Here is a 12406-nt window from a genome sequence, read left to right on the forward strand (position 1 = left end):
AGCAGCAACTGCACTATTAACCGCAGGAATGAAAACGTTCCTTTTCTACGGAAAGCATTTTAATGATCAAATATTTCACTGTCATCCTTTTTCCTTTTGCGCTGAGTGCTTTCCTCCTTAAACAATAGCCCCTGCTTTAAAAGAGTCTACCACAATACCAGGGTTATTAAATACTAATAACCCTGCTATTTGAATATCACTAAGGACGTGTGCAAACATGGCAGGCTCAGAGTTAGTCTAAAGATGGTGCCTGCAACAGACCAGAAAACAAGCAAAGAGATAAAGTAAAAACCTCAGGATCACATTTAAGTGGAGACCAACTGAGGCAGAGGTAGAGGAGGGAAGGATCTAGGTGTATTTTGTCATACACCCTATACACATATTAAAAAGCATGATTTGGGGTGGCTTTTTTTTTTTTTTGGCTGTGTTTGGTCTTCGTTGCTGCGGGCAGGCTTTCTCTACTTGCGGCGAGCGGGGGCTCCTCTTCGTTGCGGTGCGCAGGCCTCTCATCACGGTGGCTTCTCTTTTTGCGGAGCACGGGCTCCAGGCGCCCGGGCTTCAGTAGTGGCGGCGCACAGGCTTAGTTGCTCCGCGGCATGTAGAGTCTTCCCAGACCAGGGCTCGAACCCAGGTCCCCTGCACTGGCAGGCGGATTCTTAACCACTGCGCCACCAGGGGAGCCCCATGACTTGGTTTTTAGACGAGGCCACACAAGCCATGTTAAATACCCTACTGTCCATGAGAAGTTCCCTGACTTTAGCGAGTTCCCATTACATATACAACTGGCCCCTTCCCGCGTCTGCTACAAACATTTTGAGCTGTGTGTGTTGGTCCTGCCAACTAGGCAATACTGTATCAGGCTTCCACTGCCATCCTTGTCTGTAAAGCAGGGCTAGAGCATTTGCACAGCTGCTTTCTTTCCTCAAATTTCACTGCTTTATTGGTGCTAAAAAATAGTCGAATGTATGATTTCACAAAAAAAGGCCAAAATTAAAAGGCTGACCCCGAGGATGGCAAGCACTGGTTTCATAAGGTTTCCAACGTCCCTGTGGAAATCGTCATACCCAACTCCGTGCTTCTGGTTCCCAAGGTTACGTGTCTCCAGCCAAGATTTCTGAATCTATCAGAGCTCGACCTCTGGACCCTCCTGGGTGTCCCAGCAACTGGAAGTTAACACGACCAAAGCTGAATTCTTAATCGTCCAGCCTGCTCCTCTGTCTCTGACATCATTATCTCCCATCCCTTATGTTAGAAACCTGAGAATCACCTGCTCCTTCCCTTCCGTGAGGTCCTCGAATCTGATCCATCACCAAGACCAAGACTCCACTTCTAAAATGCAGCTCCCGCCCTCTGCGTCTCACCTCTGCTCTGTCATCCTGGCCCAAGCCCCCACGACTTCTCTCTTTCGGCCGCTGCAGCAGCCTCCTAACTGGTCTCCTCCCTGCTTCTGGTCTTGGCCCCCTCCCCCCCGACCCATTCTCCACATCACAGCCTGAGTTTTCAGCTGAAATCAGAAATCAAATCATGGCACCCCACTGCGTACAAATACATCAATGCCTTCCTATCAGCTTGGTCTCTGCCTACCTCACGCCATGCTTCTTAGCCCCACTGTCACTTCTCCCCAGCTCTCCTGGCCTTCTCACAGTTCCCAGAACACAGCACTGAGCTCTCACCACAGGGCCTTTGCACATGCTGCTCCTGTGGGCTGGACCAGGAAAAGCCTCAACTGGTCTCAACTTAATGTTCTCCTCCAAGACATCTTCCTGGGCTAAATCTTTTATTGTGGCAAAATATATACAACATAAAATTCACCATCTTAGCCATTTTTAAGAGTACGGTTCAGTGATATCAAGTACGTTCACACGGTTGTGCAGCCACCATCACCATCCACCTCGGGAACTCTTTCATCCTTCCAAACTGAAACTCTGTACTCATTAAGCAATAATTCCCATTCCCCCGCCCTCCGCCCCTGGTAACCACTGTTCTACTTTTTGCCTCTATGAATTTGACTATTCTGTGTACCTCATATGAGTGGAATCGTACAAGTAGTTGTCCTTTTGTGTCTGCCTTATGTCATGCAGCATAACGTCTTCAAGGTTCATTCATGTTGTGGTGTGTGTCAGAATTTCCTTCTGTTTTAAGACTGAATAGTATTCCGTTGTATGGATAGACCACTTTGTGTTTATCCATCCATCCTTCCCCGACCATTTGGGCTCCTCTGGGGCCATTTTAGAGTCAGCCCTCGTTATTCTCAGTCATGTCTTATTTCCCTTTAAGTGCTTATTACAGATTCTAATTCTAATATCAGTCTGTTTCATATCTCTTTTGTTCAATATTTTGTTCAATATCGACTCCTGCCACCTCTCCCGCAACAAGCCCGTAAGTGTCACAAGGGGGCAGCCCCTGTCTGTTTTGTTCGTCCTAGAATTAACCACCAGGACCTAGCACGAGACCTGGAGTGTAGTGGGCATTTAATAAGCAAATGTTGACGTTTTAAATGAAAGAAAATCATTAGGTCACTAGAAAGCCACTAGTCTTCAGATTCACTCACAAATTCCACGTACTTTGTATTCAGCTATGAAAGATAACAAATTAATGCACATGCGCGTGTGCGCGCACACATGCGCACACACACACACACACCCCTTCACAGAAACACATTCAGCTCTCTGGGCACAAACAATTCCCTTTCTAACATTAGTCAATCTATTTGTAACTAACATACATTTCCATTTCCTGTATTCTTTTCAAGAATGCCTCATGTGCCAAAGTAACTTGTATACTCAGCAATTAAGAACTTAAATACTGATAAACAATTACACTAAGCAAAGCACCAAGGAAACATTATGCTAAGTGAAATAAGTCAATCACAAAAGAACATATGTTGTATGCTTCCTTTTATATAAAATGTCCAGGTAGGCAAATACAGAGAGTCAGAAAGGAGAGTAGAGGTTGTCAGGAGCTAAGGGGAGAAGGAATATGAGTGACAGCTAAAGGGTACGGGTCTTCTTTTTCGGGGTGATGAAAAGCTTCTAAAATAGACTGTGGTGATGGCGGTACAACTCCGTCAATATACTAAAAACCATGGAATTGTACACTGTAAAAGGATGAACTGTACGGTACATGAATTATATCTCGATAAAACTGTTTGAAAAAAGATAACCTGTGTGTGTGGAGATGGGGGTGGCCTGCCTGAGTTTTCAGGCTGGAAAAAGCTTGCCTTCCCAATTAGACAATGCATGGCAAGGTTGGGAGGAGTGGGGCAGGGATCACAGCCTTGCCTGCAATTTGGCCGCTGGCCTGCAGGGGCAGCCTGTTTTTCTCTTACGGAGGAGGCCTCCTGGCCCCGCGTACCCCGTTGGTTACAGACCATCTTCCTTCCAATACAAGCAAAGGTCTCTGCTTCCTGGAAATCATCATTTTCTACCACCTCCTCTCTCCCTCCAGCAAGGCAGAACATGCTCTAATGATAAACAAAGTTCTCTGTTGAAGTTCTCTGAACCAACACCTTATATAAATGTGTACCTCTGAAGAGTCTCTTTATAACCTAGTATGAGTGATCAGAGCACACTGAATTTACAGCGTTTTGAAATTCAGATTTCCATTTGCAGCCCAAGCTCTGCAAAGAAAGTTATCTTTGCCTCCTCTTTCTCTTACACCCCATATCCAATCTGTCCGGAAATCCTGTTGGCACTACCTTTAAAAAAACATCCACAACCTTCTCTCTCTCAGACGTCTCACGCTGGTCCCAGGCTCCAACATAGCTCACCTGGTTTAGCCTCCTAACTAGTCTCCCAACCCAAGAGCCCTCCCTGGCCTGGTCTCCACACAGCAACCAGAAGGACTATTTAAAATAACAGTCAAATGAAAGATCACAACCCTCCAATGGGCGACAGCCTGCACCGACTCCCCCCCACCCCTCTATCCATCTTGCACAGTCATAGCCAAAATCCTTCTGCTGCTAGGAAGCCCTGCACGATGGGGCTCCCCACCTCTCTGCTCTGTCTTCCCCATGCCCCGCCCTCCCCACTCACAGGTTGGAGGAATAGCCAACTACTGCCTGCATCACACCAGCCAGGCACCGAGTCATCTGTCCCCTCTGCCTGGGACACTCTCCCCACCCCCAGATCTTTGTGATTCACCCTCTCCCTGCTGAGCCTTCACCCAGATACCACCTTCTCCACTCTCCAACTGCATCTTGCCCCCTTGCACACCCTCCCAATTCCTTTACCCTGTCCAGCTTTCTCTCTTTATCCTCTGCAGCACCAATCTTCAAAAATACCATGTAATTTACCTATTTATTATCCACAGTCTCCCTTCCCTCCCTAGAACGTGAGCTCGTTGAGGGCAGGCTCTTTAGCTCCTTGATTGACTAACAGATGCCAAGTGCCAGGCGCACAGGATGTGCTTCGTAAGTATCTGTTGGCCAGCTAGCTGTTTGTTTTGGACTTTAAAGGCTAAGGAGGAGGGTCCACTCTGTGAATTGACTAAGGAGACAGGAAATTCCCTGGGAGAAGCCATGAGTTTACTTCTCTAGCCACTCAAGACGCTAGAACTCAGGAAATGAGACCAGCAGTTACTAAGAGCACAGGGTCTGAGCAAACCTTCTTCAGCTTTAAAAAAGAGTGTTGGTCCGAGTGATCTCAAGGATCCAGGACACATTGGATGCTACTATGTCACCACTCAAGAGTCTGAGGTTCTCAAACTGACCTTTGAGAATTTTCACCATGCTTCTCTATGTAAGGGGGAAAGGCTAAGAGTGATTTAAAAAAACATTCTAAACAATCTCAAATTGAGCTAGACAAAGTATCAAACCGCCAAGAGATTAATACCCTTTTTGTGGCTGGGACTGGCACAGGATAGGAAGATGGAATGATACCCAAGAATGGTGATATTTGGGGTTAGTTTGAAGTCTGTGTGTGTGTGTGTGTGTGTGTGTTTACTTAAAAAAAAAAAAGCCTTGCTTTTTAAATATCCTTATCTTGGCTAATTTTCAGGGCACCGTATGAGCAAAAACTCACATAAAGAGTCTACTGTTCTCGGGTTTCCCTGGTGGCGCAGTGGTTGAGAGTCCGCCTGCCAATGCAGGGGACACGGGTTCGTGCCCCGATCCGGGAAGATCCCACATGCCGCGGAGCGGCTGGGCCCGTGAGCCATGGCCACTGACCCTGCGCATCCGGAGCCTGTGCTCCGCAACGGGAGAGGCCACAACAGTGAGAGGGCTGCATACCGCAAACAAACAAACAAACAAAAGAGTCTACTGTTCTCTAGAAAATACAGATTAAGATGTCTTTAGCCTAATAGACTGACATCTAATCATGATCGAAAGGGTTCTGGTTTTATCCTGCTCCACAAAGAAGCACATTAGTACACAGATGCAACATCTGATGATTCTGTCATCCTACAGTCTATTAGTGATCTCTTGCCTTTTTTCAAAGCTTATCTTGAAAACCATGGATTGTACCCTAAGGTAGAAAACAATCTGATTTTTAAGTATTGCATTTTTCAGACATTAAATATCAATTTTTCTCTCATTCTAACCCTGCCTCCTCCAAAAACAATTTTTTTTAATCTTTCATTCAAGTCAGTTCTGGGGGAAAGTTAAGGATTTTTGCCTCCACTAGAGAATATCCTCCCTGGGAGGCAGCTGTGGTCAGCATGGGTCTCCAGACGGTACGGCCAGGTCTCCTGAGCTTTTATGCCCACCCCAGCACACAGCACAGTGTCACCCACACTGCAGGCCAGCACGTGATGATACGCTAAAGGACCACCAGCTTCGTCAGAGCAGCTGCAGGTGAAAATGAGAAATGAGGCTGCCCTTCACGTGTCTTCCAGGTAACCAGCCTCCCTGCAGTTCCTCCTGTTCTTATCTCCAAGATGTTTTGGAGGAAAGTGTGATAGTAAATACTACATGACCCTGCCCATCTTAACCATGTTCTATGAACAATGAATCTCACAAAACTGAATCAGATCTCAACAGCTCCCGTGAAGAAACAGATACTCATAGGCCCATGCCTGCAAAAGCATTATTCACAATAGCCAAAGATGGACACAACCCAAACGCCCCTCAACCAATGAATGGATCAACAAAATGTGGGATACAGACCCACGGTGGAATATTATTCAGCCTTGAAAAGGAAGTGGAAGGAAATTCTGACTCATGCTGTGACAAGGAAGAACCTTGAGGACATTATGCCGAGTGAAATCAGCATCACAAAAAGACACATATTGTATGATTCCATGTACATGAGGTACCTCAGAACAGCAAAATCCATGGCGACAAACAGACTCTATGAGCGGCCACAGGGAGGGAGAAATGGGGAGTTACAGTTGAATGGGTACAGAGTTTCCGAATGGGACGACGAAAAAGTTCTGGACGTGGATAGTGGCTGAGCTGCAAGATACTGTGAATACGCTTAACGCCACTGAATTCACCTTAAAAATGGCTAAAATGACAGATTTTATAAATATTTTACCATGATTAAAACAAAAGGCCCATGAAATAAACTTCTGCACTAGAACGAGATCATGAGGAACCTCCTCACCTCCCAGTGTTGTTCTGGTACCAAAAACAGAGCACAGATTTTCATTTAATTCTCACCATCTCAGCAGCTGAAGAAGGCTACACTCTTCGTTTCATTGTTTTAACAAAACTTCTGAGCTTACAGAGCATCTGCCCGTGCCTGGCTTAGAGGCCCACACATGTGTTTCCAATATGGTGGTAGGGCCACTCTTTCCCAGTGTGAAATATATAAACCCCGACCTGCCTCCCCACACGAGTGACTATTTCAACCACCGAAGTCAAATGGCTGTTTTCTTATAGAGAGTGTTAAATGTTTCTCCTGGATGCACAGATCTCTGATCTCAGAGAACAGTCTCAATAGTTCACTGCGTCCCAAGAAGACACAGTAAAGATTTGTCCACAAATCATATCACACTTTATAAAATAAGTAATGCATCCAACTCACGGGAACTTCCCCAAACAGCAAGAACGGGCGATCAGAGACTGTAAGCGGATAATGCTTGGTGCCCGAGTTGTTCCGATGAGGCTATTCCAGCTCAACTCAATTTGAGTAAAGGTTAGAAAACTGGTTTCAAATGCTGCCTTGCTCTACATCAAGCAAACCTCAACTCTGGTGAACAAAAGCCACACAGCAAAGAGACAAAGCCATAAATGACAGCCCTGTAAATAAAGACCAGAGCTGCTAGCCAAAGGTCAGGCTACACACGTACTCAGTGACAAGTGCCAGGCTTCTCGGTCACGCTAGGGGGAGGTGTCATCACCACAGAAGGATGGCCCCAGAACCGGGGTGACCTGACATCCCCCAACCCCAGGAGTCCTTTCCCCAAGACTGAGAGCCAGCTTCCTACCACTGATCTGTCATAGCCTCCAGGCCCAGCTCTCCTTTATTAAATGCAAATTCACTGGACTTGAAGACTGACAATGAACACAGAGCTTCAGAACTGGGAGCGTCCAGGGCCACCCTCCATGGTCTAAGACAACCACCTCTCCAGGCAGAGAGGGACAAAGTCCAGATCAGGAAGAAAGACACCACCAGATCTACTTTCTTACCAAAGAGGAAAAGAGAAAAAAACACGACTCAGGCCCTCTGTGAATCCCGCAGGCTTCCGTGAAGCAAGTGGGTAATCCCCAGCACAGTGCCTGGAGAAGATGTTCAAGCCATTGTTTTAAATGAATGAATGAATGGATGGATGGATGGGTGGATGGATGGGACTGTAGCAAAGGTCTCTGTCATTAGCGATGCTTACCAGGTGCCACAACTCAGAAACCATGCAGAAAGTACCGATCCTTTAAAAAGACTCAAGGTTCAGAAACTCCCAAGTTTTGAACAGGGAAGAGTAATTTTTTTTTTTTTTTTTTTTTTTTGCGGTATGCAGGCCTCTCACTGTTGTGGCCTCTCCCGTTACGGAGCACAGTCTCCGCACGCGCAGGCTCAGCGGCCATGGCTCACGGGTCCAGCCGCTCCGCGGCATGTGGGATCTTCCCAGACCAGGGCACGAACCCGCGTCCCCTGCATCGGCAGGCAGACTCTCAACCACTGCGCCACTAGGGAAGCCCTAATTTTTTTTTTTTAATACAAGAGTACAGAGGTGAGGAAGATGAAAGACAGACGGGAAGTGGGGGAAAAGGAGACCCAGCAGTGCTCAGTACGTCCCAAGGGCCTCCCTCCACTCTGCAGGAGGATAGAATGCCCCGGTGGGAGCAGCCACCCCTCGTGGCTGTGACTGAGTGAGCACATCCCTAGGTCACTGAGCGCCCTGGTCCTTCGTGCCACTCCCCAGACACTTGGGTTCCAGAACCCAAGCCCTGGATCTGAAAGTTCAGAACCTCGCCCCTGCTCCAGGGGACTCTTTCTTACCAATGCCTGGTGCAAACAGACACCTATGTTTGCTAAATGAATACTAACATACAGAGTGATTCCCGTTTCCCGCATATCTAGGAGAAAGGCAATGGCTGCATGAGCCATAAATATTTGCTGAGAGATATCAACGACACAACAGTAATAATACTGACTACTTTTAATTGAGCTCTGTGCTAAGCCCTTTTAGATAAATTCTCTCGTTTGGAACTCAGCACACAACGCTCTGAGATAGTACTATTACTATTCCATCTCACAGATGAGGAAACTAAAGCTAGATCAGTTAAGTACTAATAACTTGCCCTGGGTTATACAGCTAGGGAGCAGTGAGGCCTAGATTCCAAGCCAGGTCACAGGACTCCAAAGCACCTGCTACTAACCCCTCTCTGCTGCCTCTGGGTTCAGTCTCCATGGGACCAGTTATCAAACATAGTTCCCATTGTGCATGGTTTTGGTGACAATTTATTTTAACATGCAACACACTTAGAAGAATTAGGAAAAGTATTAATATGTTCCTAAATAATCAGATGATAAAAAATCCTTTGTTTTCTAATAAAAATGAGAAACAAGACTGTTTTATACACACACACACACACACACACTGATGTGCATGTGTGTGTGTATACCTTCTAGACTCTTCTTCCATAACGCCAGCTCTTCGGTGACACAGGACCTCAAAAGCTCTTAGACTGGATATTATTTATAGCTGGGCCCAGGGATGGGGATCTGGGAGTAAACTGCTTAACAGAATAAACCTGTCTTCTTTTCGTGTTATTAAAACTCTTCTGGTAGCAAATGAATTTTTACTTATCTTAATAAGTAACAAAACAACACCTACAGACATGAATGCAATTAATCTAACTGAACAATGCCAACAAACAGACCTGAAAACTCACAAGATATCTAAAGACACCAAAAAAACACATCCCAGGAGACTAATCTAGAAGCAGATATAGAAGCAAATTCTAAAATTAAGTGCCTAAGAAACTGTAAAGGCACCTCTCTTTACAGACATGGGACATGAACAGACCCCATAAAACTTGTTCTGGTATCTAAAAAGCAAGTTCCTCTGCATTCGTAAGAGCGCAGGCTTCTTTTACAATGATTGAAACTGAAGAGCAAAGGTAACGAGTAGATTAAAATCTCTCTCAGGTGAGTTATAAGGATCACCTGGATTCCATGAATGTTTAGGAAACACTAAAATTGAATTCAAACTTTAGTAAGGCAATAAAATATTTAAAATACACCAAATATCTGGGCATCATACTAATTTTTTTTAAAATATCCATTTAACAAAGAAAATAAGAAAGCAACATTCGAACACCTATTATGTGTAAGGAAGGTTCGCCTGTTCTCTCATTCAATCCTCAACAACCCAAGGAGGCTGAAAAATATTTTTTCCAGCAAATGAGTAAATTCAGAAAATTTAGGAATTCATCTAAGGTTATACAATTTTTAAAGTAAATAAATAAGCATAAATTGCAAACATTAAATACAATTTAAAGTAAAAGAACTGAAACCTGTGGGGATCTAAATCCATATGTTTTCCACAACTCCTTGCTTTAGAAAACAGAGAAAGAAGGAAGGAAAAAGAAAAAAGGAGGAGGGAAAGGGCAACAGATAGGGCAAGAAACATTCCACAGCTGCATGTGGTCAGTGCTGTTACTGCCAAGACCACAGAAAAATACAGGTGAAACAGAGCCAGTCCTCAACTCGCTTTACACCTGCAGACAACTTACACATGCACGTTTTCACCACATTATTTTAAAGGCTCAATTACAAAAACATGTAAACAGAAAAACCCCTCCTATTTCTATCACTAACAAGTAATAAGTGCATACCGATATGCATTTTCCTTAAAATAAAAAACAGAAAACCTGAAAGTGGCCAAGGCCGCTTTCACGCAGATGGCATTTCCGTTCACTAGTATTAAGCTGTCTGAGTCTTGTTTGGCCCCCAATAACAGACCAAAGAAATCCTAAAAATTATGAATGTACGGTCAGCATAAAATGGCAAAGGAACAGAGGTTAAGATTTCTCACCTAACATTAGAACACGGAAGCCTCCACTACCGAATGAATACCATTAAGAGGATTCCGAGGAATAACTGCAGGCAGGCAGATTTCTCCCCCAGAAAGTAACAAGCGACAGCTAATGACCGTTCATCACCTTTTGCACAGTATATGCATTTATAATAGGTTTTAATAAGGGCTTCAACAACAGGCCTGGAATTAATGAATGGCATTTTAGGTCCAATACAAAAGTACTCCCCAGACATGAAAATTAGAACTTCTACTTCACATTTTGTGCTGTTTTCTCTTTTAATCTGCCCTTGTGTTGACCATCACTGGAGATTTTATCACACATCATTTTTGGCTTTTGTTTTTAAAAGCAGTTAACCTTCCTCTGGAGCCTACCGCGTGCTGGGTGGTCTTTCAGTACTCCGCCTGTGTTGTCTCATTTCATTCTCGAGGAATGAAGGCAGAGATGTGAAGGCAATGCAACCAGGAAGATGGGAGAGAAACTTTTCTTAAGCCAACAGGGCGGGCCGTTTCCGGGAGGGGAAACTGGCGGCGTCCGGAGCTACCCAAGGACTTCGAGCGCGCCAGGGGCTTCGCGGGCAGGACGAAGGGTTCGGGCGGGGCTGAGGGGGTCACTAAGCAGAAATGGAGCTCGGGTTCCCTTTCCCCGCGCGTATCGAACCTCCTCCGCCGTTCTGCATCCCCTCAGCACCCTCGTCCTCCCCTACAGCTGTTACTGATCAGTGTTCCAAGCCTCCCCTCCCCACCCCCGTCGGGGACCAGGCGCTTACACTCCCCGGAGAAGCTGGGCGGACAATTACAAGCTCTTCCCTCACCTGGGGAGGAGTGGGGAAGTGGGGGGGTTAAAACACTCGCCATTCCCTGCAACACCCCTCCCCCAACAAGCTGCCACTCCGCACGCCCAGAGCGAGGTGACAGCGCCAGGCATCAAACTGGGGAGGGAAGGAGATGGCCTGTTGGCAGTGCCATGGGAGCTGGCGGATACGACCCTACAATCACCGGGGAAAAATGTACCCCTCTTCCGCATCACCTCCCAACCTGCACTCAGGCCCTCGGAAGATGTCTGGAGGGTTCCTGGTCCCGCAGTAGGCTTGGTGGGGGCGACCTCACCCTCCATCCCTCCCTGAAGGTGCTGCCGGTGCATTCGGCCCAAAGGTCTTTTTTCGGACGCGTTTGCATCGGCTCCCAAAGGGGCCACCAGCAGAACCCTGTCAAGAGGGACTTCCAGAGGGGCGACAGATATTGCAGGGAAACCAGCGGCGCTCCTCAAGTACCCACAGGCCCTGCCAGGCTTGCCCCTCGGAACTTAAGCCCGGACCTGAGCGTAGCAAACGAAAGAAGAACCCAAACACCTCCCGCAAGTTCCCTCTCCTCCCGCAGGTGAAAAGCCCATGGCCTTCTCCACAGTGCTGCCTGCCCCACCAGCTGCGTCTCCCCATCCCCAAGGCAGCGAAGGCTCCCGGCACCGCCACCCAAATCCCACCCTTACGGGCTCAGGAGCCCGAGGGCGCGGACAGCTGCTGCCACTGCGTCCCTGTTCTCCGGAGTCCGCCGCCCCCGGGCGGCCAGGGGACCTGCGGGGCCCGCGGGGTGCGGCAGATCAGGGGTCCCGGCGCCGCGCCCCTCCTTACCTGGCGCTCGCTGGGCCCCGACTGGGGCATCCGCCGGGTGCGCGCCTATCCGCGCGCTCGCTTGCGCACCTGCCCGCAGCCGCCGCCCGCCAGCCCGGCCCCAGCGCTGGCCGCAGCGCTAGCGCTTCATGGCGCACGGGGCTGGCCCGGGGCCCCGGGAAGCGTGTCCAGTTGGCGGAGGCTCCTCCGGCTCTCGCAGCTCTCCAGTGGCTCCCCGCCTGCCCCCGCCCCGCGTACGCGCCCCCTTCCTCTGCGGCCGCCCTTTTCCCTCCGCTCCGCGAGACCAGCCAAACTGGTTTCTCCGCTCCCGGGTGTTGCCTCTAGTCTCCTACTGGCAGCCGCAGCTGGGGCTG

At 47.6% G+C, this 12406-nt stretch overlaps 1 protein-coding gene across 1 annotated transcript in view; it reads right to left on the reverse strand.

Moving 5' to 3' along the window:
• Positions 1-12162, reverse strand: part of ATP8B1 (ATPase phospholipid transporting 8B1) — a 113103-nt gene extending 100941 nt beyond the window's left edge. The window contains exon 1 of the mRNA XM_082668149.1: positions 12054-12162. The gene's annotated coding sequence lies outside the window, so the exon portion shown is untranslated. The remainder of the gene's footprint in view (positions 1-12053) is intronic.
• Positions 12163-12406: the final 244 nt, after the last annotated feature.

The sequence above is a fragment of the Grampus griseus genome, assembly GCF_964374135.1.
Source record: "Grampus griseus genome assembly, chromosome: 12".
Classification (NCBI taxonomy): domain Eukaryota; kingdom Metazoa; phylum Chordata; class Mammalia; order Artiodactyla; family Delphinidae; genus Grampus; species Grampus griseus.